This window comes from Schistocerca piceifrons, chromosome 7 (assembly GCF_021461385.2).
Source record: "Schistocerca piceifrons isolate TAMUIC-IGC-003096 chromosome 7, iqSchPice1.1, whole genome shotgun sequence".
Lineage (NCBI taxonomy): Eukaryota > Metazoa > Arthropoda > Insecta > Orthoptera > Acrididae > Schistocerca > Schistocerca piceifrons.
The window spans coordinates 363,615,544-363,636,676 of record NC_060144.1 but is presented as its reverse complement, the minus strand read 5'-3'; the positions used below and the strand labels follow the sequence as shown (position 1 = coordinate 363,636,676).

General features: G+C 41.5%; 1 protein-coding gene across 1 annotated transcript in view; it reads left to right on the top strand.

Annotated features, from left to right (window-relative positions):
- LOC124805709 (leucine-rich repeat-containing protein 24-like) overlaps positions 1-21,133 on the top strand; it is a 677,046-nt gene that overhangs the window by 83,317 nt on the left and 572,596 nt on the right. The gene's annotated exons all lie outside the window — the stretch shown is intronic.

The window sequence follows — 21,133 nt, the reverse complement described above, 5'->3', positions numbered from 1 at the left end:
GCTCCCTGCTCCGTACAACAGCCAAATAGATGTCGTATCTCGGTAGGTACAGTAATCCGTACAACAGCCAAATAAATATCATATCACCAGAGGTGCAGTAATCTGGACATTTAGAATATGGTGAGGAAATTAGAAGGTTAGAGTTGGGAATAGAAGATGAGAAACGAGAAGTTCAGAAGAGTTGTGGATAACAGAACGGGACACGGACGTATCTGCACAAACTTCTGTAGAGTGACTGTCAGTCCACTTCCGCGCACACCAGGAGGAAAACTTGCCGACCAGAAGCCGAACGCTGATTGGCAGACAGCTATCAATCGTTGACGACATGGACATCCACGAATAGCCTCTCTCCTTCCATCTTCCCTTACGTCTTGACTAACCAATCATATTAGAGGGCCATTTAAAAGTTTTACAACTGTGACGTCAGACATCGATAGTCTGTAATAAATAGAAGCGCCTATCCCCATGCAAAACCAGTCGTGCCCTGAGGAAGGCCTTTGCAATTCGGCCGAAATGTCGGTTTTAGTTTATTATTGTTATTGGTTTTTAGCAATGACGCGGCATAATACCCAGAAGAATTTTAATCACCATCAACAGAAGAGTTGTGGATAACACCATAAGGAAAAGGTCACATGTCTAGATGCCAACTCATGCTCCAGGAAGAGATTAGAAGAGGAGAAATAGAAAGACAAGGAGAAGAGGAAGATGCCAGCTAACAAAAGGTGACAAGAAGGAAAGAAATAACCACATGGAAGCGTAAAGCTGGAAATCAGGGTTAGAGTCCCAATCCGGCACGAATGTTCATTGTCGTCATTCCCTTACACAGCTAATGGTTGTTCGTATTCGTAACTGTGAGTACATTTCATGCACCAAGCAGGCAGAGCAACTGTTGGTTATGACTAACCAGAAGGTAATACTACGCTTCCGCCCCTTTCTATTTAATATACATGAAACGTATTTCTAGTTGCGAATAGGAAAAACCATCAACTGTGTAAGGGAAAGGCGACAACGAAAATTTTGGCCGGACCAGGAACCGAATACGTGTTGCCCACATTGGCTATCCGTGCTCGACTCGCTGCCAGACCCAAATTTCCTGCATCACAATACATTCATACACGAATTTCGTAATTCTCTTACAGGAGAGGACGTATTTGCAGTACCGTATTTATCCACCATTACCAGGCAGCAATCTTCAATTAAAATATACTCCCCTGTACGGGAACTACCAAATGTAATTACGAGGACAGGTTGTGATGCAGGAACGGCGACATATGGAAGATTTGGGCTGGCTCTGAACTATGTTCGAATAGTCAAAGCTATTAAGACGACCGCACACGTAAAGCGGGAAATCCAGGTTCGAGTCCCGGTTTGGCACAAATTTTCATTGTCGTCATTCCATTATAAAGCTGATGGTTGTTCGTATTCGTAATTGTGAATCCGTTTCATGTATTGCACAACGATTGTAGTCGCTGCAGTCTCTATTCATCTGTACATGCATGCACGTCCCAAGGAACAAGGCATCTTTCTTAACACTCAGTCCACGACATTACTGCTGTAATGCAGCTCCTTAAACGTCGGCGAACTCCTATCCATGGATTAATCCCTCGACAGGAGGAACCACCAGTATGCAGTGCTCGTGGTGTACAGGTTTGTGTACGCCATATTTTAACTGAATGCGTTTTATGCCACGTCATGACGGACGCAACCCACTTAAACTGACGTGCCCTCTGTCTTAGGAGGTGGTGTACCGAATGTGGTTCATGTGTCAAGATCCTGTGTGATGCCTCGTCTTCTCAGCAGTGTCGTAGGTAGAAGCTTTCAGTTTGTTTCTAGGGTGGTTGCTTCAACTTTTATTTTCCAATTCATAGTTTAGGTGCCGTTTCCCGCTCCACGATTTTAGATGTTGTGTGATTATAGTCTGTATATTTTACTTACACTCAGCGCAGAGCCATCCAAACTTTTGCTGTTTTGTGTGACAGCGTGAGTGAGAGAGCCCCAGGATAGCTGTGGATTCCATGTTTCGTTTTACATTTTGTTGCGTGCTTCTCACAACAGACAAACACACGCACATTCTTTTAGTTTGGTGTGGGCGCTAGTAACCTCGCTGTTGAGCGCCCAGTACATACCACCAGAACCCCTACCCCTTCGAGAGTCCTCAGACCCGGCCATTCTAGACGAGTGGCAGTTTCAGCGGGTGCTGGCGCCGACACGCCACGCGCAGGGTACCGTGTCTTGGCGCGGCCGGCTCCGTACATAATGCATGCGCCCGCTGCCCTAGACGTCGGCTGCTCTGCGACACTCCCTGGGCACTCGTGGCCGGCCAAAGTGGATGCCTTGATTTTGGAAGCTCATCAGAGTGGGCATAAGTGTTCTTTGATATCCGCGTCGCGCGCGCCGGCCACATATTTTATTCATCGGCCATTTTGGGGGCTATTTGCTGGCCTTTGTGCAGCGCCTAACGTCACCCTGTCTGACCTCACGCACAAAGCCGAATGCGCCCGTCGTGCCATGCCACCCACGTCCAACTCGAGTCTTCAGTACCATAGACTAAATGGACACAGAACAAAGCCTCTGCCTGAGTGGAGGGCAGGGGACCTGCTTCCCAGTGATTAACGTCTTCATGTTCGCGATCCTCTTATGGAAGTAATTTCTTGTGAGCAATTCTCGAATATCTTGCCAATAGCGGGTGTAATTTAGCTTACTACTAATGCTCCTAACATAGCTTTGTGGAATTTTCTGATGAGCGACAGCTCAGTCTTTTCTAATATTCAGTCACCACGTTTGCCTTTTCGACCTTATGGTCATATTCAAAAATGGTTCAAATGGCTCTAAGCACTGTGGGACATAACGTCTGAGTTCATCAGTCCCATAGACTTAGAACTACTTAAACCTAACTAACCCAAAGACATCACACACATCCATGCCCGAGGCAGGATTCGAAACTGTGACCATAGCAGCAGCGCGGTTGCGGACTGAAGGGCCAAGAACCACTTGGCCACAGCGGCCGGCTGTGGTCATTTAAGTTTAATATTTCATATCTCTACATAAACGTCTGGAATGCCGTAACATTTCTCGCCCAATTACACAAAGTGCAAGCATACCTGGATAGCTCAGTCGGCCGAGTAACTGACCGTGGAAGGCCAACATTCCGGATTCAAAAAAACGGTTCTCTCACACTTTTTTTATCTGCCAGAAAGTCTTGGATCAGCACAGAATGAATATTTCAAAATGAAACTTCTAATTGGTTTTTGATAGTACTTCTGCTCATTTTATGTCTTTTACTGATTATTGTGTGTCGTACAGTACGAATGTAACGGATGGATGTTTAAATACAGCATTGACAAAATATCTTCAATGCAAGTCTTTTCAATTTAAGTAGGCTGCATCACATGAACAGTGAATGCCAAAATTTAAAAATAAAGTAAGGAATATGTTAATCTTCTACTCAGACTTTCAGGCGGATGTCGGATAGTTATTCCCTGGTACAACACTCTTCCCTACGCGCGCGCGCGCGCGCACACACACACACACACACACACACACACACAAAGCAGAGAGAAAGGGGTGATGGTTGTATGGGACCGATATAATTTTTTCATTTTAAATATCAGCTGGGATACAAAATTACAGTATGAAAGTAAAAACAACTTTTAAAATGTTTAACTTGACTAGAGACAGTAACTGTAGAATGCTGCTTCCCTACGGGAATTCTGAAAAACTACCAAATCAGTTGAAATAGTATGAGGTTTATTAATACCCTCTTGACATGGATTTTGACTTCTTTAAAAACGTATACATATAAGGAAAAATTAAAAACTTATCACGAAATAAATCTCGGGTGAACAACCTGGTATGCGTGTGCATAGGGCACAATATTTCGGCAATCGACCACGTTGCCATCATCAGGTGCGCTGATTTTCCGACCGGCGGTGGGCCGGCGCCAGGTATACACAGGACAATCCCCCTCCCGCTCCTCCCTCAGGCGCTTCCTATGAGTCAGTGCGGTCCAGGTACAGCGTCCGTTCTCCCACCGTCTGGGTACTGCGTCCTAGGTCTTCTCGTTCAGGAGGGTCTGCCGGCACCGCTCTCGATATTCTTCCCTGCTCCCCCGAAGTCGGTACACTCTGGGAAATATCCTTTTTCTTCTTAATCTGGGTGATCTCGGGTTCCCAAGCATTGCTAAGGATGTAACCGCTGTCACGATTTAGTTGTGGCTCCCTTACTCTGATCTCTAACAATCATTGTTAGAAATGATTATCTATAGAAATGCTTATTGATATATTATTTGTATAAATGGGATGATTATGCTTTTCTTTTGTAAGATGTTTCACCAGATGTCTGAAGGAAAAGCAAAGTAATCCCACATCACTGAAGGGTTCCAGCATTCTTAACAGCGGTGTCCCACGACAAGAATGTCTTCGCGAAAGCGATTACCAGTGGAGTAGTAAGGAACCAAAATTGCAGAGATTACAGGAGAAACGCAAGATGAGAAATTAGAAAGTGTATTTTTAGTGTCATTCCACGTCTCATTTCCGTTATAGTTGTCCAACTTTCACTCACTATTCAATTGACATATTTTCTTTTGTCTAAAAAGCTATGAAAAATAACTATGAAAGGGGTCCAAGCATGAAACTCGACATCTGCGAGTTAAGCACCTATGACCTCGAATATCAGCTTGTTTAGACCATTAAAAAAGCGCAAACAGGATCGTTAGTTCCTGACACGGGAAATTCACGTCGAAACTACTCAGGGAAAATATCTTGATGGAAGTATTGGACATCAGGGGTTTCCTCTCCAACAACATTCACCGTTTTATTATAAATACAAATAGAACAGTATTACACCCACAAACAAATAGAGGAAATAAATATGACAGATTAAATAACTGAAATAGTTCAATAGGGCCCTTACAATTAGTTGGGCCAAACATGGTAATAAGAAGTATGAATTCGCGGCACAGCTTGATATCAAGCAAAAATTTTTTCTGTTCGTAACACTAGAAAATCACAGCTCTAAAATCGTGAGTGAGGCTCACTGAGGCCGATCGCGACATGGGACCAAAAAACTGGCTAATTCTCTAAGTACGGTAATCTGCACAATATGGCAACACTGTAGACTGCGGCACTTCCTGGGGGAAAACTTGTCCCATGATGGAGAATCCCTAGGTCGATTACGCCTGTGGTCTAGCGGTAGCGTGCGATGTTTTTGTTCATAATGTCAGTGGATCGAGAGCAGCTGGCATAAAATATTTTTATAGCCTCTTCTGTCTGAATGCTGAAGACGTGAATGTAATGGTAGCGCAGATTCAGACTATTTCGCTTTCTGACACACCGATATCAAAATTTTATCCAGTAACCATTTTGCGGCAGATTTCCTGCAAACTGTCCTCCTCTGGACGCCGTACGCGGCAAAGCTGCGGGATCCATTTGCTGGCTACTGGCAGCGGCCGTGGCGACAGCAGCGGCGCTGCACTCCCCCGTTCTTTATCGAAATCGCCTGCTACCGCTCATCGCTTTTGATGATTTAAAAGGCTGTATTAGTAAATGTTGCTTCACAGAGAATTTCTACAATTTCCATTCACGCTCCAAAGCAACGGAGACAGACGCCCTGATTAGTAGGCGGGTATTATATTACATTAATCGTCAAGAGCTGAGTATGGCCCGAAATTAATTTTATAGACTGGGACGAAATTAAACCACCTCATTACATTCGATGAATTTATAAATGCTTCATACCTCGTTTCTTTTCCTTTCAAACTCAATTATTTGTGCAACTTTTGGTCAATGTTCGGATGTTTTTGTCAAGCCAGGGTGAGCGTCTGTGGTGTAAAGTGTATTACAGTTGTTGTTTCATTCCTTATGGTAAGTCTATGCGATAGGCTGTGTGAATACCTTGCAATGCATGCTCTGTAGCAGTGCTCATTTGGAGTTCCATGTATGGGTTCATGAAGTATTTAATGTTGATCGAAAGTGATGGTTAAGGTCATCAGATTTAAACCAGAAAAATTTGTCGTTTTGGAGGTTTCAGAGATCGAAAAGGAATTGCTAACACCGGTGTTAGAAAACGTCTACAGTTAAATGCTATTGCAAAAATTTAGAAGAAAGGAACTATATTAATCAACATGTGCACTTCATAAACAACCTCCTGACATGTTAGACCTATATGACGAACAAAGCGCAAATTTATATCGTTGACAGTCGGTTTGAATCTTTTCACGTTCTATTTTACAGTGAAGCACCTTGGCATTTGCAAAGCAGACATCCATGATATAAACTTAATTTACTAAATCGAAATCGGACGAAGATATATGTTTAAAGGCATTATTCAGATTTCGTATAAGGAATTTTTACTAGCAGTTTGCAACTCCATTAGTAAAAATGGAAAATATAAGGTTGTAGTCAGCGGCTTCCACCGAGATTGGAACTGCTATGTCACACAGTACGAGCACTGCACCGCACAAGGGAAGCTCTGAGCTAACGACACACTGGCGACAAGAGGCGGACTATAGTCACTGCTATGTTACCTGAGCCTCAAACGCAAACTTAAAACACACAAACAGGTGTTACTTATGTGAAGAACGCCGTTCTTGGAGTCCAGAAATTAAATATACTTTCTAAGTGTCTCATCTCACAGTGGATTATATCGTACGAGTCTTCGAAGTGGAAAACGAATGTCAAGTGAATTTAGCGAGGTAATGCCGGCCTACACACGGAAGTAAATGCACTATCAGAGTGTTGACAAATACTTGCTACGACGCTGCCATTTCTCGGGTCTCTTACGAGGCAGGTCTTCAGAGAAATGCTTGCCGTGATTCTCCGATACGGTTCCTCAGAGTGGACACGCGCGCGCACGTTTGGTTTTTATGCGGCGTTCTCCCCTGATGGTTTCTGACGTCGCCTTGTGGGCTATGTATACATTTGAGACATTATATCATTTCAACGTAGGGAAAGCAAAACGGGTCATTCAATGTTTCTCATTCAACATAAAGCATGTGAGATAATTTTCCGTAACGTTCATAATCATCTAAAAATACAAACGAAGTAAAAATACATTGGAAACTTATTCGAATTGAATATAATGTAAGATACCAAACGCTTTGCACCTCGATGTCGAATTTGTCCACGTGCAATCTTTTGCAGCATACACATAGAATGTCATGATTACCACGAGAATGAAGAAATATGTTGGTAAGGATGGAAGCAAGAAGAGACGCAGTCAACAAATATTCGATTCCTCATGGCATTCATTTCATTTGAGACGTAAGAAGAGGTAAAGCGGGATATTACTTTCGTTAACACGAAAGATATGCCGCACATATTGATAACGAGGAAGTCTGCGTCTTCATACGTTTCCTCCTTGAAATCTGTATGATTATATACTAAGTAGCCCGATCATTGTTTCAGTAATGTTACCCTCTTGTTTGACCCCGTAACGATGAACAGATTCCAAATTCATGTCTCTGCATGAAAGTAGCTGTTCGAACCCTTCCTGGGTTGTTTTTTTGTGTGTTATTGCTTGGAATTCCTGAAGCAGACCACTGTGCCTTCCCCCCTCGTGGGTTAGGTCTCAAAACTAAAGCGCTTTTATCCAATGGCATAATTTATTCAGACAGCATCAGCACAAGACTATCAAACAAAGCCTTCCATTTACAGTTGCAACACACTAACCAGCACTGACCGAAGTGTAATCCACGGTCACGGTCCGAAATTAGCAGCTGTCTGCTACTGTGGCAAAGTCCGTACTACACTTTCGATTCCGCAGCACCATTTTATCTGGTAACACTGTGTAGTTGCAGAGTTGTGCCAGCATGTCTGTCCTCAGACTGTCAACTTTATGTATCTCACTTCTCCTGTAGCGTTGATCACGAGGAGCCGAAGTAAATGAGTGTATTCTGCATGACGTAACATTCAGTATTCCTTTCTTTCATAGCCACTCTTCATGTGCATCGATACCAAATAGGAATGTGAAAACTCTTGCGAGTGAGAGAATGGCAATAACAATCATAACAAGAACAAGCAAATAATGAATGATGTTTATTCCAACGCAGAAGGAGAATGGCTTTAAACATAAAAATCTATATTTATATCTATATCCATATCTATTGATCTTTGAGTTGGCACAATGCAAATATATTCTTAGCATTTAGTTTCTGAATTTAGTTCTGGATGTTTACAGAGAAAAGGAAAAGTCGGTACTTCTCGCAAGTGTAATATAATGTGAACCAGCAACTACCCTTTCCTTAGAACACGACTCAAGCAGGTCCCCAAGTAGGTACCAAGGCACTGCTGCATTCTGTTCCCTGACATTGCTCTGATGCCGGTTAATGCAGATAGTTCCGATTATGAAATGCAAAACGTATTGCAGGTTAGTTCCTAGGATAGTAACATTAAATTTGCGTTGTGGGCGGCACATGAACGTGACGACTATCCATATTACTCATCAATATGAAAAGACAATATTATGGGAATTTAGCAGGATTACTCAACATGAATTCTGAAATTGGGTGCCTGACCGCACAGGTGCTAAACGTCGTCAAGAGTATACGATGTCCTAATCGCATTAGGAATATAAAGATCGTCTTCGGCAGCTCGCAACTTCCACATTGCTATCTCCACCTTGCTCCAGACAGCCCTCGGTGGAGTTGCACTACGTTGCCGATGTAATGGAAGGCCTTCAAACCGACAACAGACCACATATTGAAAAATACAAGCGAATTCTCTTGCAGCGTAACCCTATTGTAACTAATCTAAAAATTATTGGACAGGAACATTGTCCTATTCAAAAAAAGTAAAATGTTACACACTGTTAACCTCAAACGGACATTATCTATGTCCTGTCTTGTGTCCTACTCATCTATAATATCGAGTGTACTATCAAAATGATTATATATAATGGATGATAATGTAATGTATTGATACAAGATGGTGGGTTCACAACAGTATTGATGCGAAAATAAAACAGAAGTTCGCAAAAGTGCAGGTGTGCATTTTGGTACGTTTTCACCTCGAGATGTACAGTCGTGCTCAAAAGTATCCGAACGACCTGAATTGCATTTCGCCTGATTCGCATGCAACCGGCATAACTCAGCTGTCTAGCAGGTCCTCTAATCGCTCCTTGGTACAGTCGTTTGACTATTGAAAATGGTTCCAATAAGTCACCACTAGAAAACACTGCTCTGTATGGCAATAACTCAAGATGTAAAGTAATACCACGATACTACAAATATCAGGGAACACCTTATCACAGATAAGACTGTCCTTAAGGTTTGTAAGCTCACATTTATTACAACAAATGACATACCTGAAATGTTACCACTCTCATTATTACGTCAGATTCGTAACGCACGTAGTAAGTTCGTCGTATTCATGATTTCCTCTTCAAAGTAACATACCGTACTTATTATTTAACACAAAATGACATTAAAATTTAAGTTATTCACGAGCAGCTAGTTGAGAATATGTATGAACTTCAAATGACACCGCGAACCGTCTTGTTCCGCATATGGATTCAAACCCAGCTCATGCAGACTAAGCAAAGATTTCGTGACTGACGGAAACTAACAGTCATTCCTGATTAGGCATACAGAGAGTGATATACCACGATTTTAGACAGTATCAGTTACCAAATATCAACTTTGAATTGCATAACGCAAACATTTTCAACGGACGCGAATTCCTACCCAGCATCTATTGTCCCTGTTAACGAAATCAAAATCTCTTTACATCCAGCCTATGATGCCTAGAAGAGTCTTTACATCCTGCTGACATGAGAATAGCATAATCTTTGCGTCAGAAGCTTGCTTCTATTTGACCATTTAATAGACTCTCATTTTTTCCACCGGGACTAATTTTGTAAGCTAAGCACATCATCCGTTACAGCACACTCCTGGGGCTGGGAAATGCGGCCACAGTGGTCTGGTGGAACGAACTATCACAGGTGCAATGCGTGGGTTCAGGCATTTACTTTTAAGAGGCACAAACAGATTTATTTTACCTCTGCTAACCTCAAGAGATAGACGTTATAATCCAGAATCCGCATTAAACGTCACGTTCCTTCATTACCAACTGGGCAGAGCCGGTTTACGTTGGGAAATGACATTGCGGAAGTCATGGTAAACAGAAATACAGTCGCCAGTAAGTATACTTACATTAGAAAATTTTATTTTATTTGATGAACCGATAGCCATTTAAAGAGACAGGGCTCTTATTTTACTTGTACTTGATTGAACTAGAGACGTTGAAAAATTTGGTGCTGGACTGTGATTCGAATTCGTCTCTTCTCTTTCGAGGATCTGAATCTCTCGGAACAGTATAGTTCAATCAATTCGTTCCTATTCCCAAGACTGCAATCTTCTCTAGGTCTCCTCCAAAGGTAAGTATGTGGGTCTGAAACCTGATCCGGTACAAAAATATTCATAATTTCATTTCAACCTTTATCAAGTGCACACTCACCTGCTAGTGAAAATTAACGCGCATTTTTAATGTCTGTTCATGTGTTGCCAACAATCGCAACAGGTGTCGCTATTTCTGGTCAAACACGCACACATCTTACTGTTCATGAGTAAGCAACTGATACGTAGGTATATTCGTGGATGCCCGATAGGTGTGCAGTTCGATTGTCGCTTAGGCACAAAAGTTTGTATCCTTATTTTAGATTCAGACACCTAGCGACTCGTAAGAAAAACCGATACGTAAAATTTGATTTTTCTTAGTTAACAATCCGATTACGTGTTGGGTTCGTATCTCGGTCACAGAACTTCACATCATGCACTTCATTTTTAAATGCATGCACAGTTTGTTACTTCAGAATGGAGGTATATCAGACATCTTTCGTGGTTAGATAACAGGGACGAAAGGGTCTTGATAGGAATCACGGTTTATTACAAAAATTGTTGTCTTTTATTTTCGAGTTTAGATTTGGTTACTGGTATTGGCAAAAATTTCGGTAATTCATGACTCTTCATGGCTAGTCATCAATATGATGTGATTGGATTAGATTACATTAGATTAATTCTTGTTCCATAGATCATGAATACGATATTTCGTAATGATGTTGAACGTGTCATTTTAATGAAAGATTTCTTTAAATACCATGATTCAATTTCTTTACAACAATTTTTTACACTCTCTCTCAATGCTTTTTATTTCTCTCTCTCTCTCTTTCACACACACACACACACACACACACACACACACACAGAGACACACACACACACACACATTCTTTTTTATTTTTATTTGTTTGTTGTGCTCGACTATCGGCGTGGAACGAAAACGCCTGTGAATTAGTTTATTAGTTTTGAGTACACTTACGAAAGAAATATAAAAACAACAATGAGAGTTACTGATTTATGATGCTTAGTTTGCAGTCAGTTCTGAGTATTATTAGTAACTACGCTCCAGTCCCTAAACCTAGTTACAGAAAGCGAATCAGACGCATTAAGTATTCCAGGCCGTAGCAGCCGCGACTTGGAGACACCAGCTATGGTCACTTCCCAGCCCGCTGTACGATCACATCGGTTCGTCTTCTTCCTGCTGGTACTGTAACTGAGATTTGGCAACTAGGCAAAGCATGTTTGGCAACTCTGTGATCGACGAGTTACTTCCTGGTGTGCACGGAATTAAGCCTCAAAGTTCACTTGATTTTACCTGTCATTTCCATTGAATAATCTGAGTTATTGTCGCTTGAAGGGTAACAAAAGATTGTAGATTTACGGTTTTCAGCCCAGGAAAGTCGTTGTAGGTGGAAATCGCAACTAATCTCGACCTTTAAATAACGGTTTACGAGTCCTAATCACTATTGCCCTCGTAAGAGGATGCTCAGACCCATACCTCTTCGCCAGCTCTGTGGAAACGTGCTGACCTGTGAAAAAGCGTCCGTTATGGTTCGCAGTTCCAGTCTCACTGACTGCAACGTTTTTATCCCTACTGTGAAAGACTACAAACAGTCGAATCTAACATCAATAAGGAAATCGCAAGAAAATGCTTTCGGCTCATAGTGGAATGTTGAAAAATTTACAATGCTGCACAACAGGTAACGCCTCTTTCCGCTACTGACAAGCGAATTTTGTGTTTCTAGGAATACGTAATTACATTTATGACATGCCACATTTGCATACCTCTTGAGTATGACACAGCATACCAATTAAACACAGACCAAATCAAAATCTAAGTGAGTAGTATTTTACTACTTCGTGTCGGTAGAGGACGCTTGTGTACAGATACTCGGTTTTATTAAAACAGACTTTCGTCGTCAGGTTATCGTGGATAGTTTTATTTCACTTCTTATAATACAGTGCACAATTTTCGTAAGGTTTCCTTTAGTGTTGTTAAAACAATAGTATACATGAGAGAGAAATTAATCATCAACGATATATGCGAATTCTCTGATGCTACCTACGACAGTCTGACAATGCACATGCAGTGTATTGATTACATGCATGTAGAAAACTTGTTCTGAGTTAAAGCTGTCAAACAAAGCTTTAAGAAGAATAAAATCTCACTACCACACGACAGCTAATGTAGAAAATACTTTTCTGACATATTATGGCACGATGCGCTCTCCCTACACATCTTCGAGATGCATCTGCTGCCTGCTGTCTATTAAACCTGAATAGAACAAAATGTCACAGTAGTTAGCCCTTTTTTCCAGATGCGACTACTTTGGGTTGAGAAGTGAAGGTAATTATGTTCAAAGTTCCATTAGATTGATAACTTCAGCATACAGCACAATTGCGTTTTAAAAAATGTAGCGCTGAATGTATTCGAACTCGCGACATATTATCTACGCTACTAGCTGACACGTAGCTACAACAGCTCCAGATCTCGACAACTATTCCACCAGAACCTTTGGATTCCACAGCACAGTGAAATTATGCATATGGCCAGGTCTTGGCTTCTGAGAGACAAACAGTTACAGCTTTTCTTTTGGACTGAACGACGTTTTCTACAAACAGATAGCACCATAGAATAGCTCAAGTGGAAAGGAACACTTCCTATTTAAACTTCTGCATCCGACACTGTCGGCAGTTCTGTGTTGGTTGCAGTTAGGTGATTTTATTTCGGTGATCACAAAATAGAGTCGAATGTATGCACTGGGTAGCCGAGGCAGCTAGTTCATGGTGATTCAGTCAACCAGTAAATGAATTTACTGAACATGCTGCGAATTACTACAGGGAGCCTGTGTGTCAGAATTCTCATCCAGAGTGGCGCAACGGCGTTACGATTGAAAAATGAGTCGCAGAGAAGAGGATTTCGTGGTCTGTTGGACGGATGGTAGGTTTTTATACCTATGGTCTGGGTTCGATTCCCACTTCTGTCAATGATTTTAGATAGGGAGAGACAGATTCCATTCTCTCCTGGCTACACCAAGTGAAGAAGATATAATGGCAGTGTGGTCTGAAAATTCACATTAAAGATGATATTCCTTCTCTACCAAGTAGACGGTAGGTTGAAACTCAATAAAGTCTGGAGTGGCGACAGGTAGAAACTCTATCGCCAGTAACCTTTCTTGTACTAGTTATTTATTTCAAGTGACGAAACAAACGCTATGTATGGTCACAGGACACTTATTCCATCTTTTATCCGAGTTTCTGTATGTCGATAAAATTGGTTCTGAACTGGGAATGCAATTCCGATCGCCCTTAACGTGGAATTTGATCCCTTCGTGGCAATACAGCTCGGCTACAATTTGTTGTTTGTTCAAAATTGGAGATTCCTCAACATCTCCACATATTACGCGTGAATGGGATCGAATCCTGGCCCGGCACTAAAGATTTAATTATGTATTATCAAGCTCTAGCATGAGAACACCTATCAGGTGGTGGATAATAATTTTGATTTTTAATGTATTTTCATTCTTTGCCAACACTAACGAAATGTGACGTTTTTAACTCCCAGTGAGACACAGAACTATTTGCGAGATGACTGTAAGTTCAAGATGTTATTCTGAGTAGCTGGTGGTGAAAAATTTGGTAGCTGACGTCTCTTTGTGTGTAGTCAACAACGATATGTGTGGGGCTCTATTCCCAGTCAGCGCTGAACTCTTCGTCATATTATTTCTAGTTCAAACATGCTCACATGTCACTGCTGGTGCAACAAACCCATATTTAACGTTCGTTTTCTCTAGAATATAACAGCGATAGGTGCCGGGTTGGAGTCCTGGGAAAGAGAAAATTAATATTTCGTCTCGTCATTTCAGTTAAGACATCTAGCTACTGCCGCGAAAATCCGATATATCACATTCGACTGTGCTTCGATAGCAACCCGATTAGGTTCTGGGTTGGAATCCGTGTCCAACACAAAGCTTTACCTCACGGCATTTCAAGTAAGTTACTTGTGAAGAAGCAATATTTAACATCTCTCGTAGTTCGTTAACAGGGACAATATATGCTGGGTAGGAATTCGCGTCCGTTAAAAATGTTTGCGTTATGCAAGTTAAAGTTGATATTTGGTAACTGATACTGTCTAAAATCGAGGTATATCACTCTCTGTATGCCTAATCAGGAATGACTGTTAGTTTCCGTCAGTCACGAAATCTTTGCTTAGTCTGCATGAGCTGGGTTTGAATCCATATGCGGAACAAGACGGTTCGTGGTGTCATTTGAAGTTCATACATATTCTCAACTAGCTGCTCGTGAATAACTTAAATTTTAATGTCATTTTGTGTTAAATAATAAGTACGGTATGTTACATTGAAGAGGAAATCATGAATGAGAGTGGTAACATTTCAGGTATGTCATTTGTTGTAATAAATGTGAGCTTACAAGCCTTAAGGACAGTCTTATCTGTGATAAGGTGTTCCCTGATATTTGTAGTATCGTGGTATTACTTTACATCTTGAGTTATTGCGATACAGAGCAGTGTTTTCTAGTGGTGACTTATTGGAACCATTTTCAATAGTCAAACGACTGTACCAAGGAGCGATTAGAGGACCTGCTAGACAGCTGAGTTATGCCGGTTGCATGCGAATCACGCGAAATGCAATTCAGGTCGTTCGGATACTTTTGAGCACGACTGTACATCTCGAGGTGAAAACGTACGAAAATGCACACCTGCGCTTTTGCGAACTTCTGTTTTATTTTCGCATCAATACTGTTGTCAACCCACCATCTGGTATTAATACATTACATTATCATCCATTATATATAATCATTTTGATAGTGCACTCGATGTTATACATGAGTAGGACACAAGAAAAGATAGTCGTCACGTTCATGTGCCGCCCACAACGCAAATTTAATGTTACTATCCTAGGAACTAACCTGCAATACGTTTTGCATTTCATAATCGGAACTATCTGCATTAACCGGCATCAGAGCAATGTCAGGGAACAGAATGCAGCAGTGCCTTGGTACCTACTTGGGGACCTGCTTGAGTCGTGTTCTAAGGAAAGGGTAGTTGCTGGTTCACATTATATTACACTTGCGAGAAGTACCGACTTTTCCTTTTCTCTGTAAACATCCAGAACTAAATTCAGAAACTAAATGCTAAGAATATATTTGCATTGTGCCAACTCAAAGATCAATAGATATGGATATAGATATAAATATAGATTTTTATGTTTAAAGCCATTCTCCTTCTGCGTTGGAATAAACATCATTCATTATTTGCTTGTTCTTGTTATGATTGTTATTGCCATTCTCTCACTCGCAAGAGTTTTCACATTCCTATTTGGTATCGATGCACATGAAGAGTGGCTATGAAAGAAAGGAATACTGAATGTTACGTCATGCAGAATACACTCATTTACTTCGGCTCCTCGTGATCAACGCTACAGGAGAAGTGAGATACATAAAGTTGACAGTCTGAGGACAGACATGCTGGCACAACTCTGCAACTACACAGTGTTACCAGATAAAATGGTGCTGCGGAATCGAAAGTGTAGTACGGACTTTGCCACAGTAGCAGACAGCTGCTAATTTCGGACCGTGACCGTGGATTACACTTCGGTCAGTGCTGGTTAGTGTGTTGCAACTGTAAATGGAAGGCTTTGTTCGATAGTCTTGTGCTGATGCTGTCTGAATAAATTATGCCATTGGATAAAAAGCGCTTTAGTTTTGAGACCTAACCCACGAGGGGGGAAGGCACAGTGGTCTGCTTCAGGAATTCCAAGCAATAACACACAAAAAAACAACCCAGGAAGGGTTCGAACAGCTACTTTCATGCAGAGACATGAATTTGGAATCTGTTCATCGTTACGGGGTCAAACAAGAGGGTAACATTACTGAAACAATGATCGGGCTACTTAGTATATAATCATACAGATTTCAAGGAGGAAACGTATGAAGACGCAGACTTCCTCGTTATCAATATGTGCGGCATATCTTTCGTGTTAACGAAAGTAATATCCCGCTTTACCTCTTCTTACGTCTCAAATGAAATGAATGCCATGAGGAATCGAATATTTGTTGACTGCGTCTCTTCTTGCTTCCATCCTTACCAACATATTTCTTCATTCTCGTGGTAATCATGACATTCTATGTGTATGCTGCAAAAGATTGCACGTGGACAAATTCGACATCGAGGTGCAAAGCGTTTGGTATCTTACATTATATTCAATTCGAATAAGTTTCCAATGTATTTTTACTTCGTTTGTATTTTTAGATGATTATGAACGTTACGGAAAATTATCTCACATGCTTTATGTTGAATGAGAAACATTGAATGACCCGTTTTGCTTTCCCTACGTTGAAATGATATAATGTCTCAAATGTATACATAGCCCACAAGGCGACGTCAGAAACCATCAGGGGAGAACGCCGCATAAAAACCAAACGTGCGCGCGCGTGTCCACTCTGAGGAACCGTATCGGAGAATCACGGCAAGCATTTCTCTGAAGACCTGCCTCGTAAGAGACCCGAGAAATGGCAGCGTCGTAGCAAGTATTTGTCAACACTCTGATAGTGCATTTACTTCCGGGTGTAGGCCGGCATTACCTCGCTAAATTCACTTGACATTCGTTTTCCACTTCGAAGACTCGTACGATATAATCCACTGTGAGATGAGACACTTAGAAAGTATATTTAATTTCTGGACTCCAAGAACGGCGTTCTTCACATAAGTAACACCTGTTTGTGTGTTTTAAGTTTGCGTTTGAGGCTCAGGCAACATAGCAGTGACTATAGTCCGCCCCTTGTCGCCAGTGTGTCGTTAGCTCAGAGCTTCCCTTGTGCGGTGCAGTGCTCGTACTGTGTGACATAGCAGTTCCAATCTCGGTGGAAGCCGCTGACTACAACCTTATATTTTCCATTTTTATTAATGGAGTTGCAAACTGCTAGTAAAAATTCCTTATACGAAATCTGAATAATGCCTTTAAACATAAATCTTGGTCCGATTTCGATTTAGTAAATTAAGTTTATATCATGGATGTCTGCTTTGCAAATGCCAAGGTGCTTCACTGTAAAATAGATCCTGAAAAGATTCAAACCGACTGTCAACGAAATAAATATGAGCTTTGTTCGTTATATAGGTCTAACATGTCAGGAGGTTGTTTATGAAGTGCACATGTTGATTAATATAGTTCCTTTCTTCTAAATTTTTGCAATAGCATTTAACTGTAGACGTTTTCTAACACCGGCGTTAGCAATTCCTTTCCGTTCTCTGAAACCTCCAAAACGACAAATTTTTCTGGTTTAAATCTGATGACCTTAACCATCACTTCCGATCAACATTAAATACTTCATGAACCCACACATGGAACTCCAAATGAGCACTGCTACAGAGCATGCATTGCAAGGTATTCACACAGTTTATCGCATAGACTTACCATAAGGAATGAGACAAGAACTGTAATACACTTTACACCACATACGCTCACCCTGGCTTGACAGAAACATCCGAACATTGACCAAAAGTTGCACAAATAATTGAGTTTGAAAGGAAAAGAAACGAGGTATGAAGCATTTATAAATTTATCGAATGTAATGAGGTGGTTTAATTTCGTCCCAGTCTATAAAATTAATTTCGGGCCATACTCAGCTCTTGACGATTAATGTAATATAATACCCGCCTACTAATCAGGGCGTCTGTCTCCGTTGCTTCGGAGCGTGAATGGAAATTGTAGAAATTTTCTGTGAAGTAACATTTAATAATTAAGCCTTTTAAATCATCAAAAGCGATGAGCGGTAGCAGGCGCTTTCGATAAAGAACGGGGGAGTGCAGCGCCGCTGCTGTCACCACGGCCGCTGCCAGTAGCCAGTAAATGGATCCCGCAGCTTTGCCGCGTACGGCGTCCAGAGGAGGACAGTCTGCAGGAAATCTGCCGCAAAATGGTTACTAGATAAAATTTTGATATCGGTGTGTCAGAAAGCGAAATAGATTGAATCTGCGCTATCATAACATTCACGTCTTCAGCATTCAGACAGAAGAGGCTATAAAAATGTTTTATGCCAGCTGCTCTCGATCCACTGACATTATGATCAGAAACAACGCACGCTACCGCTAGACCACAGACGTAATCGGCCTAGGGATTCTCCATCATGGGACAAGTTTCCCCCCAGGAAGTGCCGCAGTCTACAGTGTTGCCAGATTGTGCAGATAACCGGACTTAGAGAATTAGCGAGTTGGCCAGTTTTTTTTTGTCCCATGTCGCGATCGGCGCGGACTTAGCCTCAGAAGCGGCCGGCCGCCGGTCGAGTTTTATGTCAAAGAGTGTACAATTAAGCATGAATGGCAATTCCAAACAAGTACGTTTCCGAGTAATTAGGAATTAAAGCGACATCATAAAACCTTAAAATTACAAACAGCTCAGAGCCGTCAGGGAGCGTATATCACAAGACTGAAAATCAGTAGCAAATGTGCCTCTAGCCTACAGTTCACCCTGATTCCATCACACACAGCGACGAAATAACACGTCCAGAACACTAACTGGCTCAACCAGACGGTGGCGTAGTACACACTTAGTCTTACCGGAGCTCCTTAGGCAATACTATAATACACTAAAATGCAACATTAGGCGAGCCAGGGCATGGAATTTACTTTCAGTATTACAAGCTCTTTCATATGTGAAGCAAAATGCCATTAGAAAGTCACTCAAGCTGCTCACATACCAGCCTTAATAAGCAGTATGCCGTAGACTTATAAGTATGACGGGGTGCAAACCCTCACAGTAACATGGTTGTCACTTTGTTTCTCACACAAGCGGCAAGTCACCATTCAATCAGAAGCGACCACAAAGAATGGAATACCAACGCATAATATCTCTGTTTTCATATAGTCGAAATATTCACCCACAAGTCTGCCCAAGACAACCACTGGGAAATGTGAAAAGAATTTGAGACACTTATGGGCAAGGCAATAGGCGACAAATTCACGACAGCAAGATAAATACCAATCCACTGTCAGTTCCTCAGCAAAATACGGCCGCAGTCGCCGCACTGCACGGTGAAGCTCACACCTTTAAAAATGTTTCAAATGGCTCTAAGCACTATTGGACTTAACATCTGAGGTCATCAGTCCCCTAGACTTAGAAAAACTTAAACCTAACTAACCTAAGGACATCACACACATCCATGCCCGCGGCGGGATTCGAACCTGCGACTGTAGCAGCCGCGTGGTTCCGGACTGAAGCGCCTAGAACCCATCTGCCACCGCGGCCGGCCTCACACCTTTCCGAGCTGCCTTATGTGGGCTTGTCTCAACACCACCGACCGCCCACCGCCTTTCTCTCCACGACTCAGCTCACCTCTTTCCGGCCGAGCGCTACCTTGCTTTCTCATTCGACAGCCGACCAAAGATTATCCATTATGGAGAAATCGACTCGCAGTGAGCCGCCACGGTTCAGTTCCGTCTGAGACATAAAGTGTAATAAAGTGTACTACGATTCAGAGATATACTCGTCCATTAGCGAAGTATCTGAGACACATCCCTGAGATATTGCTAATATGGCCAATTTGGTTTGAAAGTTCCACCCTTTAATACAAACTCATATCACCTCCTGAAAATATTCTGGCAAAGAATCTGTCATATGAATCTGATTTGTTGCGGGGCGACTGTTTTAAGAAATTGACACTATGTAAAAACTTCCGAAAATAGTATCACGAAAACACTTTTTATGGTTCGAATACATATAAGAATACAAAATCTTCTGAAACAGACACACCAGATACAAAATGTTTGTTGACCATTGTTATTAGAACTCACAACTCCGCCATCGGAACAACCGTTAACAGCAATGTGTCGGTACTTGGTGCTAACTTCACAATAATACGAGTGGCAGCTCATCACCGCAACCCCATCTGCGCCGAGCTAAACTAATTTTTGTCTTGAATTATTTTCAGCTCTCGCGAATAAAGCGCAAAGTGCTGTCAATTAAGCCACAAAGTTTTAAGCCTTCTTTATTAATGGAGTTGTTTCTCGGCCATTTAACTAATTACTCTCCATAAAACTACGGCGACAGCTCGTCTCACTTTTATTTTTCATGCAATATACTAGCACGAGAATTATTTCCATTTCATCAAGATGGAAAACAAATAGAAACGTGAAGGAACCACGTTTAATTATTTCATACGACTTTCTCTTGTACAAGAAGCGCATATGCGAATCTCTGTTGAACCCTACTGTATTTAAATTTTCACTTGAAATTCCTCGTCAACGCTTTGAACGGGAGAGGTTCTTAAATTTGTGCTTTTTTTCTTTTCCTTTTTTCCTAGTAGTCCATGACGATACACATCTTCCCATTACGAGGTTTCTAAGATGTTATCAGGTGCTTCAGGGAATACGTTCTGCGTCTATTGCTAATATTGTATTTACACATCTCTGACTTTTTCTCGACTATCAAGTACACAGTGTTACACAGTCCTGACGTTTTCGATCCGGTACTTTATTGACGCAAATCGAATATATGATACGTAAATGAACGGCTAACGTAAAGTATAGGACCCACGATTTTCATCACTGTTGCTGAAAATTTCAGCTCCTTCAATCATGTTCACAATGGTATGAGATTTCCTGATCATTCCTGAATTAGTGTCACAGTAGCTTCTGTTAAATGTAATGTCACTAATATACGACGTTTATACTACTAGAGTTGCTTTCATAGTCATTGTTAACCTTAGTTTCTTCGTTTAGACTTTCATATACACTTTGTAACAGAGTAGCTCTTTAATACAACAGGTAGTGGATTGTTACTACCA